Source organism: Prinia subflava, chromosome 5 (assembly GCF_021018805.1).
Source record: "Prinia subflava isolate CZ2003 ecotype Zambia chromosome 5, Cam_Psub_1.2, whole genome shotgun sequence".
Classification (NCBI taxonomy): Eukaryota; Metazoa; Chordata; class Aves; order Passeriformes; family Cisticolidae; genus Prinia; species Prinia subflava.
Genome location: NC_086251.1, coordinates 1,542,067 through 1,554,562, shown reverse-complemented (window position 1 = coordinate 1,554,562; position 12,496 = coordinate 1,542,067). Strand labels below are relative to the sequence as shown.

Sequence of the window (12,496 nt, the reverse complement as noted above, 5' to 3'; positions counted from 1 at the left end):
AATACAGCACATTAATGTTCCCTATCACACACGTGTGGATGGCTGTGAACCAGGGGAAACAATTGCTTTCAAATAAATGATGTGAGACTAGAAAAGTGATAACATAATGCTCGAATTGAGAGCAAAACCCCTTTGAATTCACGCCAGTAAAAGAGTGGTGCCACTAACAGCACTGCTCTGAGGAGTCAGTTGGCATTTCCACTGATAATCTAGATTCTTGGGGTTGGTATCTATCTTTTCAGCTCAGGCTGAGTTGTAACTTAGTGTGACAGAGAAAAACAGATTGCTGAAACTATAGGATTTCTCCCTCCCCTCTTTCTGCATCACAACAAGATTTACTTTTTATGAGCTATTTGTCAAACCTCGAATCATAAACACCTTCCTTTTAAATGGATGGATAAAGAAAAGGAAGACAAATGAGGTAAGTTCAATATTTAGAGATTTGCTGAACATGAACCTTCCTTTCCATAAGGTGCTATTTTTTTTCTTGTTAAAAAATGAGAAATATGTTACACATCGCATTTAATAACCTGAGGAAAAAAATGCAGGCAATTAGCAGTGAATGCTGAGTAAATGTATCTGTTTCAAGAAGAGGTGTCATAAAAAATGATAGAGCTGAGATTTACTGCCACTGAAGTCAGCACCAGCATTTCCATTGCCTCCAGCTGGAGGAGGACCTGGTTCCTAGGAAGTTCACTTCCAAGATGATTATCTTTACATCAGCAAGTCTGGGAGCGAGGGCTGCATGGCCTTCAAGGTGAATGCTGGAGGGAATACAGGGCTGTAAATCCCCATTTCTGCACTGATAAGGATGCTGACCCCAGCTGAAATATACAGAAATAAAGTACAGTTATATGAGTTTGAAAATCGGACCAAAAATCTCTGAGCAACCACATCTGCAGTCCCACCACAGGTAAATCTTCCAGAGCTCTTGTTACAACTGTGACTTAAATAAGCAGTCTGGGGCCTGTCTCAGTGTTTGCTATCGGATTGTTCAAATATTTCACTTGCATTTATTAACTAAAGAAGGTCTCAGACCCTTTGTTCCAGCTCTATACAGAATTTACCAAATTCACTCTTTATAGTCTGTGTAGTAGAAGCCGAACTGTCTGGAATTTTCAAATAATCTTGTTTAGACTGTGACTTTCAATTAATATAAAAATGGACCTGTAAGGGTTTCCTTAAACTGTCTCATTTTTGGCCTAAAAATAACCAAATTTCACAATTCTGTAGTGGTCAGAGGTAGAGATGAGGTATTCTGGCCCTGCTTTCCAGGAACATAGGCAAGCAAATCTCCTGATTCCTCTTTCTTGTGAGCTTATTTCTTTTGTTTTTTTTGTTTTGTTACTTGAGATGATTACAGTCGTGTCCAGCTTTGAACAGGCCTGAATACACAGCTACCCACTTCTGAACCACTGCTAAATCCCATTTCCTCTCTCATGGAAGGGGAGAAGGTTTCCTTGGTCCTGTCCCCCAGGAAACCTCAGGGACTGAAATCCCTCTCTGCAGGCTGCCCACCTTCCTCCCGGCCTGTTCCCCTGCTGCTCCGCCTGCTCTGCCTTTTTTCCACATGCATCCCTGCCCAAAACAAACTCCGCAAGGCTCCCCACCCAGATCTTTGGAATTCCTGGGCAACCTTACATATGCCTTTGTTTTGGGCAGGAACATGTGCTGAGCTGTCTCCTCCAGCGCCGAAGAGCAGGGCGGTGGTTAAACCTACCATTCTCACCAGGGCTTAACCCAGCCTGCAACAAAACCCCGGGTAAAAGGTGCAATTTCACAACCCCTCGGTGTGTGTGTGTATGTGGGAAGGAATTTGTGGAGAAATGGCCATCTTTCCCCAAATCTCCTGCCAGAGAGGAGCAACAGTCAGGGCCCCGGCAGCTCGCTTCAGTTGAGAGCTGTGTGTAGGAACAAGGTTTCATTCTCAGCATTTGGTCGATCTTATGGTTTGTACTTGAGACATTGAGGGGCTCAGTGGATGTACAGGCAGTGCCAGCGTTTGAGTTCCACCAGTTTGGGAGCCACACTCAGTGAGAGGTTGGGTCACCCACAGCTCTGGGCTGGACCTTGCCCAAATCCCAGGTCAAGGCTCTGCCTTCCTGAGCATGTGGGAATTCAGGGTGCTTGAACCACCCTTGGGGGGCGTCTCTTGGCTGCTGCCTTGCCCCAAGAACTTCAGCAGTGTGGAAAGCACCCTCACATCTGTCAATCCCAGATGATGGCAGGGGTTTGTGCCCTGGGGACACTCATCCCCAGGATGTTCTGTTTTCCCGGGCTGGCAGGAGGAGCTCTCCAAAGCAGGGTGGTGGCCACTGGCAATGGAATGGGCAGGAGGTGTTCCGTGACTTGGCATCTCCTAAAAGACAGCGCTTGTGTCGAGGTGGGTTATCACACATAACCAGCCTTAATCCCTTTTAAATGAAGGCTCTGTTTATGGCACATCAAGGTCAGGACTGTAAATCCTGGAACAAATCACCAGGTATAATGAAAAGGAATAATGCCAGTGGTATTCTGCAGCCATTTTTAGTACTTGAAACGTGGTCTCTGTACTCCTTGGAGTTCTCTCAGGGAAGCACAGATGGTATCTTTGTGAGGTAATAGTAACCTGCTTATTACAGTTCCTTTGTTTTTACCACTAGCTTGAAACTCCTGCCATTATGAAACATTGTATATGGCGTAACAAACCAGGTAATTCTTACAGATTTTCAGTGACGTGTTCAACAGAGCTCTGGAAGTACTTCCAAAGAAATTTCCAACCTTTATATTTGTCCTTTGTAGATCATTTCACTTTGCTTTACCCACACTGCTTTTGTGGCCACTTTCTAGCAGTCATTCCCAGCTCACCGATGGGAGTTTCACAGGAATGGAAGGTTTTCCATACATGTCACAGAAAATTTTGGAAACCAGGACATCTGTAATCTTTATCGCATAACTTTGCAAAAGAAAATCCATTCTGAGAGATGAAGTACTTCCCTCAAGTAGAGACAGGAAAACAAATGTGGTGCAGAAGTAGCACATGATCCGATCCCTTACAGGAAATTGTGTACAAACCTTCCTGTTAAAGAGGCAATGTCTTCATATTAAATCAAAGACTTTAGTTATTAAAAAAAAAAAACAAACCTGGAAGTTTAATGACAAGAAAAAGAGAAAAAAAGTCTGTGGCTTTAGTACATTTAACTGGGCTATGTGTATTCTCTCAGCACAGCCAATTATTGTAGTTAAGCCAGCAGTGCTTAACTAGAGAAATTCTGCCTAGTTAAAGTGTTGGCTGTGTGACAGAACATGCATAAAGCACAGTAAATAGTATTACTATGGGTAGAAATGTTTAATTCTCTCAGTTACAGAGGTTTATCAAGTCCAGTATATAATCTTGGGCTGGAAAGAAAGATAAAGAAACTTTGCAGGTGAGGAACATTTTCCTGACAGGATCCCAATTCCTATTAGTAAATTAGGATACTATTTTTTTTTTTTATATTTTCCACTGAGGTGCAGGGGGGAAATAATAGAGAGTTGTTTTTTTCCCTCATTATTTGGTGGTCCCTCCTTGAAACTTTCCAAACCAAAGCCATTTCTCACATCTGGTTGGAACACAGATCTTTAAGACATTCAAGTAATTCAAATCAGATGTAAAACTCTAAGCTACACTGTATGAAATTCAAGAACAATATAGTTACAGGGTTAGAAAAGTCTGCAATATGGCACCTCCTTTAATCAATACCAGCCTCAGTTTCGGTTTGTCTGTAAATACAAGAGTATAATTAAGAATGATCTACTGCATTAATTATTCCAATACCCGGCGTAGCCAGTTACTAGATTAGTGACACTTTGCATTTGCAGTATCATTAACAATTTGTTTCCCCTGCTCTTGGTGAAGTCCACAGCGACGTGGCCCGAACCAGATTGTGGCTGCAATGGGAAATATTGGAGATCACTAACATCAATAAGCACTTCCTTCTCTCTGCCGTTCGGAACTGCCCGTATTGACTTTCGCCGCATTCCAGCAGTTCTGCCCCTACCCAAACCCGAGTTAGTCGTTAATTTCCATTAACTAAGCCACCACTAAACAGCATCTAAATCATTTCCAATAAGTGCTCCATTAATGCCTGGTATCTGCATTTAATTCCCATTGATTCCCAAAAGCTACCGTGGAGCTTAATTGCGGCCCCAAGAAGAGCAGCTTCCCACAGGTGTCATGGGGACCGATTTCTCTCCGGCTGCCAAGCTGCCTACATGAGGCTGCCATGCAGATCAATGGCTAAAAACCCAACCAGCTGCAGCTGGACCTGGCCAGAAAACTCTGTTTACCTCACCAACAAGCCCCTGCTCCTCCAGGATGCCGTGTCAGTTGGCCAGAAAATATTTTAGGGCTTTTCTTAGCCTAAAATAGAATAAAAGTGACACGGTATTCTGGCTCGTTCCACTTGGGTAAAAAAATATCATCTGATAAACAGAAGTTCTACACCCAGGGAAAAAAAAATCAGTGCAATTGTTTATTCCTTTTCTGATCCTTATTATAATTTTGTCCATACAAATATTTCTGACCCAGAACAAAAAATTCAAACCTTTACCTGTAGGATTCTTTCTAGTATTTGGATAGGTTCTCAGCAGCACTTTTAACTCCTCGGGATTAAATCACCTTGTTAACATATCTTTTGGTATTTTACATACAAGTCGGTTACACTTAAACTCTCAGGAACTGCCAGTTCAAGAAAACAAAACATCTGCCTAACAGTGATGAGCTTGACTAATGTTCCTTTTGAAGAGAAAAGCAAAAGAATTGGCTTGCTGAAAATTGAATGTTACTGCGTTTTCAAAACGACATTTTCAATTTTACATTGCAAAACATTTCCCCCCATTTTCCATACTATTTCAAGTTGACATCTAAATTAAATCTTTTGCTTTTATTCAAACAAATCACTTGATTGACCAACAATTACTGTATTCATAATCAGGCTTTGTAATAGCTCTCTGGATTGTTTTATTGCTTTCATTAGGAGTGGAAATAAAACTCAACCATAGGACATTCCCTGAGAAGGAAAAATCTGGATCTCACGGGGCTCTGGTTAGAGCATTTTTTCATTAGCTTCACTTTCTGAAGATGTTCAGTGCATTATCCAAGAAGTCCCTCCGAGCTAGTCCTGTGCAGAAGTTGCCACACATCCCACATTGTGCTATGGTCAGACCTCATGTCCATGATGAAATGACAGCAGGATATGGCTTTTCCTAGAGTTTTATTACAGCCTGCTGTTCCTCAGCAGCTCGGCATTCACACAGCAAACACAACACATGTTCATTATCTGCGTTTGGGGCTGGACAGGCATGGATTACCCCAGACCTAAGGCTCCCGATGCAAAAAGAGAGTTGTGTACCCACTCCTCCATCTGTGCGGGCTCTGCCCTGCCCCGGATCGCTTCACTGCAGACAAAGCTCAAAGGTGACAAAGTCTTGGGCATCAGAGTTCCCCGCTTTGCATCTGAAAGGCAGCGGCACCTGCAGGAACCAGCCCCACATGCTGCCAGGCAGCCCTGAGATGCATTAGGCAGGAGATCCAACACATTCAGCAAGTAAAGATGCATTTCTCTCTAGTCCCAGATCTTCTCGTGTGTTTCAACCCATATTTCTCCATGGAAACCTCTACATGTGCTTGGATCCCAACCTGCTTCCTTGTAGGACTAAGACCTTATTGCTTTTGAGTGTCCCAAACATTATGTTATTGTTGTGGCTATTGTTATCATTTTTATTTTGGACTTTTATTTTCAATTGATATTTATTTGGATTGTTGGATGTCCCACATCCTTCGCCAGCAACAGAGATGAGATTTCAGTCTCTTTTTTCCTCTGACAGTCCTTATACAGAAAGTGTGGGGAAGAGCATATTGCAGAGACACAGGACAAAATGAAAACAAAACATGATGAATATTAAACTGTGCATTTATGATGATACAACATGCATAGCATTCCCTAACACTGCTTGCACTCCTCGAGCCCATTTTCTCAGATAATTTAACTTCAAAATCACAGACTGTGACCAACATTCTGCTGCCAGATAAGGTCACATGTGCTTTTCTCCAAACCCTCTTTTCAAACTTTCTCAGATCCTCTGGAGAGTCACAGGAAATTTTGCCCCACGAAACAACCTCCAGAGATTATAACCTCAAAAAATTTTACCCTCGGTTATGAAATCTGCATTTTCTGGGCTCTGCAACCTGGAAGGCAAGGCAGAGGGTTAGTTTGGGCTGTGCTAGTTCTCACCACTTCGTCTGATGTTTTCCTTTCACACTCAGATCACCCTGGGAGCCCAGGGGGCAGGTGCTTTCGGGAGATAAGGGGTGGTGTGAAAGCTCGGGAACTTATCCCGCTGTACAATGAACTCGACATCTAATCTGCTGCTTGGGTTTGTAACACACCCGGTAGAGTTAAACTAATCGGCCACTGCAGCCCCTGCAGCCCTCCCGAGGCCTTTCCCTGCCCATTCTGCAGCAGCTCCAGTTTGCTGGAGATGAGGATGCTCCACCTGCACCTTTTGCAGTTCTGCAGGCATCCCCTCAGCCCTGGGCACTCCGCTCAGGTGATAGAGGCGTTGGCAGGGAGGATTCCCTTCCCAGCCGGATTCCAAGGGCATACACAGGATCTACTCACTGGATTTTATCAAGCTCCAGGCGCCTTTGGGGTGTGCAGGACTTCAGAATGCAGAGACTTCAAACAAGGTTTTTGGGCTTCAGCTGTAGTTTACAGGATGGTACCTGAATTTGACTTCGGTACCAATTTATATTCCTAAATCTGCTTTCTGACCTAGCCCTTAGTGACTGAGTGGCAGAGATTAAAATAACCACCCTTGGTAATTCTCTAAATTCCTAAATTAAAAGCACTCCTCTGAGATACATAAATGGTTTGCCTGTTTCACATAGACCAGAAAATCAGGACCAAAGTCCAAGCAAAGATGACATATCAAAACACCAGCTGAAACAGGAGGTTCCAGCTGTTTCAAATGCCACTAAACCACAATGATTACTGCTAACATAAATAAAACAGAATCTTAATCCAGTTTTATCAAGGAGTTATAACCATATTTCTCTGTTCTTCCAGTAGTTTTGTGAGGGTGTATGTTCATAAGCAAGGAAAAGGATGGCATATTGGGGACCACTTTCTCTTGTACTGTTAGAAAACCTCAAACAGCTCCAGCTGCATCTGACAAACAACTGAACGTGGTCAATTCTCATGGAGCAGAAAAAAAAAGCTGTCAAACCAAGGCCTGAATTATGTCCTTGCTAAGTAGCTTGACTTGTGGTGGGGATTTTATTGGACAATGTCACTTCCTTGTGACCACCACAAATGATAACAGTTGCAAGAGCTTTACAGTTGCTAAACCAAAGGAATGGCTGGAATTTGGGAAAAATCTTTACAGCCTCAGCCCAGGCTGACATTTTGTACTTTAAAAGCTATCTTTAAGCAACTAAATAGGTGAGAGAGCACTCCAGAAGCTGGCAAGACAAAGGAGAAAAAAAATATCAAAGCCTGCAAATGCCAAGCTGCTGCACTTTTGCTACACTCCATGGTTGTGGTGAGGGGTTTGGGTTGTTTCATTTGCAGACTCACGGCTCCCTTCATTCCAGTAAGAAAAATGCCAACAGCATTTCTAAATTAAACCCAGCATCTTGTCCCTTCTATTTAGGGCAGCTTTTTCTCTGGCCCACCACATCTCCAAGCACAATGCCAGTTCTCTCATGCCATCTGTGTAAACTTCCCTCCACTGCTTTCAAAAGTGCTTTTTTTTTTCCACTGCTGGGATCCTCCACTCAAGGAGAAAATGTTCAAGATGAGCTCAGTGAGTAATGAAATTCTTTCTTTTTTTTTTGCCAGCCGAGTTAAACTGATCACAAAAAGTTCCCCTTTCATTTTTTTCTCAATTCCTACCATTATTATAGTCTCCAAAACGTTCTCTGAGAACCCTGATTCTGGTTCTTTAGATTGTGGATGAGGGAGGAAGAGCACTGAGGTTTGATGCTGTTTTGAAGGGTCATTGCAATTTCTCATCATTCCAAAAGGCTAATGGCTAAAGGAAGATATTTTTAAGGACACCAGGGATCTGCAGCAGGACATGGCAAAGGGAAACCTGAACTTTCTGGAAGTTAATTCACTTCCATGGAAGCAGAGGATCCACAGGGCAGGACTGTTCCCCTCCAGGAATGTGCTGCCTGGATAAAAATGTCCCTCTTTTGGGGATCCAGAGTTGGATCTCCCCATGGCAGTTAATGGATGGTGTTTTGAATCCCAGGGATTTTCACCAGGACTTGTGCTTCTACGCCTTTTAGGAGATTTTGATCTCTTGTCTCTAATTGTTTCTCCTGGCATTTCTCTGCAAAGTTTGTACCACTCCAGTAGCTGCTGGGAACTGGCATGGGGATAAGATAACAGGGTTGAAAATGCAAAAATTACTTTTTTTGCTGGACTTGCAGAGAGACTTAGGATGGCAGATTTGTACTGGAGAAGTGAGGATGACAGTGCCTGAACATCTGGGTGAACAGACAGAACACACTGTTGCTCTTTCCCCTCTGTAAAATACAATCCCTTGTCCTTAGTTAATAATTGTAATTCCCTGTTTTCCCATTGCAATCAGCCTACACGGTTATGTTTGAATGACAAGGTAGCTTAGAGAAAAAAAAAATACTTCCAAATAATTGTTCTGCAAACAATATTGTTCTTTCACATGAACACAACGGCGGAGTTGTGTTCACAAACTCCCTGTTAGCAATATAAATAATTACAAAACCATAAAGAAAAATAAACGCACACAATAACCAAAAGTCTAAACCCACCACAGCTAAACAGCACTTCATAACTGTGGCTCTGAATTATTGCTGCCTCACCAGCACAGCCACAATATCTGCCTTCATAAAACCCCCCACTTCACAAATTAAATGGATTGGATAATTAAGAAAGCCTATGTTCAGTCCACAAAGCGAAACCACCATCACTGCAGCGTGACAGTGAACCCACGTTTTCAGCAATGGTAACATTGTCATTCCTGGAGTGGGAATGCACGATCCACAAGCTCCTTGTCCTCCATCCATCCCCCATCCTGCAGCTGTGCGTGTGCATGAGCACACCCTGCCACTCTGCACTGCCCTGGGTGCCTGGGGCGTGCCAGGAGCTGCCCTTCCCTTGCTGCTGCTGCTGTGGCTGGGCTGGAGACAGATCCCTGCCTCTGTGTTTTCCTGCCGTGTGCCAGGAGAGCTCTGTTAGAACTCCCAAACACCCGCTTACCTGAGCCCTATAAATAGGACAAACACACACCTCTGGGGATGATGGAAGAGCATGTCTGTGTTTCCCTGTGAGCAGCACCTCCAGACCAGCTGCTGACGCTTTGCTGGTTGCATTGCACTTGTAACACGTCAGCCTTTGCCAGCAGGATTGTTTTTCACCCTCTCTGCAGATGGCCAGGTGTTGTTATCGCTCACGGTCCCGCTGCTGGCAAAATTCAATTCCTTTGCTCATTTCTTGACCCGTGCTCATCTTTGCATCGCTTTCTAATTAATCCACGGTTAGCTGAAGCTCCTGCCGTAAATCAATGATTTCCTTTCAATTCTTGTTAAAGATTTTTCATTTCCCTAAATTCGCAGCACGTTGCTCCAGAGCTGTTAACAGCACACTTTTCTCTCATTATCAAATCAGCGAGGAACGGGGTCAATGAAGCACAAAAACACAAACCCAGCACTGAAGACCTTCGGGCTTAAAGACATTTCTGTCTGTCCCAGACGTGCTGCAAATGGAAACACGGTCTCTTGCCACCTTGGGAGCCAGAGGCCAGATCCTCCCTGGGTGTAAAGCACCGGGTTTTGGGACACACACATCATTTCCTGATTTACACCTGAGTAGCTGGCAATCACTCTGTCTACCTCTAGAAGAGGTAGAGAAGAACTGTCTGTAACAGTGCCCCTCAGACAGGAATCACTGGAGTTTTCTAAATGCAAATTTTCACTCCTTTTGATTTTGGCAAGCGGGATCTGGGGTTCTGTGCTGGGTTCTTCAGGGGATGCTCGCACTGAGGATGTCTCTTTGTGACACTGCTCAGCATCTCATCTCTTAGCACTTCTACTTAATAAAGTTCTGATCATCAGGAGGTTCAGTTTTCATCCTGGGGGGTTCAGTTTTCCTCCTGGGGTTCAGGTTCCCACTGGCAAATGGAAAGAGCCTTTAAATCCTCTGTATTTCCTAATAGTGTTTGTTTTAAAAAGACAAGATGAACAAATCACACCAAAGAGAGTGGGGAACATGCCCACCTGTTTTCTTAAAGGGCATGAGAGGCAGATCAGTGCCTCTCATGAGCTCAGTGGAGGAAAATACAAATTAGAACCCATTTTTGGGCAGTTCATCAGGGTGGCCACGTGCCCAGCAAGGTCTGTGAGCTGCACGCCAGCCCTCAGCCCAGTTACAGCATCCTCTGTGGCTGAAGCCCATGCTCACCAGGCATGTGAATCTAATTAAACTTTTAACTTCTTCTCTCCTGTTACCCTTCTGTGAATTCAGGTCTAAATTTTCAGAAAACTGCAGGCACTGTTCCTACGACCATGCATGTAAATCAATTAGTTATTTTGTGCACAACTGCTGTGACCAGGTATGCAAATCTCTTTGCCATTTCCCCACAGTTTAGCCCTTTTGTCGTTCACCCACCCACTTTTGTTCGAAGCACCAAGTTCATGGAAATTGAACTCATTTGAAACATATGTGTAGATCCACAGGAACTGCCCAAAAGCATCACAAAGAGAAAGGATAACCTTGTTGTTAAGGCAGGAGAGCGCGAAATCTGGTTTCCATTCTGAGCTCTGCCACACATTTCCTGTGTAACCTTGGGCGAGTCATGAACTGTAACCCAGCCCGGTGGAGCTGACCTACATGGAAAAGCAGACAGAGCCATCCTTGCTCAGAGGGGTCATTGAGGCATTTCATGTGTTAGCACACGGGAAAAAGACCAAAAGAAGTAAGTGGAAGGTGCTCAAGAATTATAAGATATCAGCAGTGGTAGATCAGTAATGAGAGTTGATCTGTACTCAGTGAAAAAACAGCAAGGAAAGGGGCAAACTGAGAACTGAGGAAAGAAAACAGCAAATTCAAGCAGGGAGATGAAAGAGAAGCAAATGGTAACAGTGAGAATGAGCAGGCGTGTGAGTAATTAACCTTTATACAGCAATTTTTACTGTCCTGCTTGGTCTTGTCCTTTCACAAAGGGCCACAGTGTCAGGAGATATTTGAGAAGAGCTGAGCTGGTTCATGTGGCACTGGGCAGCTCACAGGCTGTCTCATTGGCATGAATGATTCTTCATCAATCAGGGGAATCCTGACAGGGTTATTAATGCCAGGTATTGGCCAAAAGCTGGTGGAGAACGCTGTGTTATTGAAGCAATTACTGTCGCTGTGTTCACGTGGAGGGAAACTTGCACTCTTTGTTTCCTTGCACACCAGAAGAACACTGCAAAGTCACTTCTGTGGCTGCCATTGCTTCCTCCTTTTTGGATGAAACACAATTAGATCTGCACATTACTTCACTAAACATTTGGGGTACAGCCTTGTGGGAGTCCTGCAAATCATAACAGGTTCTGAGAGAATCCATCTCCTGTAAAAAATCACCTAATTTTGTAGCTGACCTAGATGTGGCACTCACGCTGACATCATGAGGAGTCTAGAGCAGAACTGATTGCAGTATCTGCCCCAAATTTATGACTTCATACAGCAAAATGTTCAGTTTCCTCAGATCCAGCTGGGATAAAATGTTACAACTGGGGCTCCATGTAGCAAATTTCCACTTTGATTAACAAGAAAAATCTTTCCTGGTGAGAAATGAAACCAAGTTTTTGGAATATATTACAGATTGTAGCTCTCCACCTCTAGAAAATTATTTAGGGGGTCTTTATTTCATGCATGATGTGCCTTGGAAGAATTTGGAAATAAGAGAAATGAGCATTGAACGAACAAAGAGAATTCTGGTGCTTTAATTTTAAGGATTTCCAAGCTTCTGGCAAACATTTGACAATATTCCTTGACACAAACCCCTTAAAGGAACTGTGATCCTGCCAGTCTGGGGGCAGTGGAGCCTCCCACTTCAGCCCACGCTGTTCCTTCACCCCAGCATCCTGCATGGAAAAGCCACTTTTCCCACTGCCTGCTTGGAAGTGAGAAGGCTGCAAGGGATGGCTGTGAGTGCATCAGCCTCCTGAGCCCCCTGCAATCAATCCCTGCCTGATTTGAAGCTTATCTTTTGGAAAAAATGTATCATCTTGACTTAAAACGTTCCACTGAGGGAAAATAGGCTATAAACATCGGAAAATTGTTTTAATGGCTAATCAAACTCAATTAAAAACCTGTGATGATCAGAAAGGAGCTTCACAGGGGTCCTCATCAGCTACAGAGAAGGAGCCCAGATTTAGTTGGTTTTTACAGGTCAACTGCACCTGTGCAAAGGTTATTTTTTTAAAAAACCTGCACCTTAAAAAGGTCAC

General features: G+C 43.6%; 1 protein-coding gene across 3 annotated transcripts in view; it reads left to right on the top strand.

Moving 5' to 3' along the window:
- The window catches only part of CCND1 (cyclin D1), a 156,523-nt gene that overhangs the window by 96,096 nt on the left and 47,931 nt on the right, over positions 1 to 12,496 (top strand). The window lies entirely within an intron of this gene.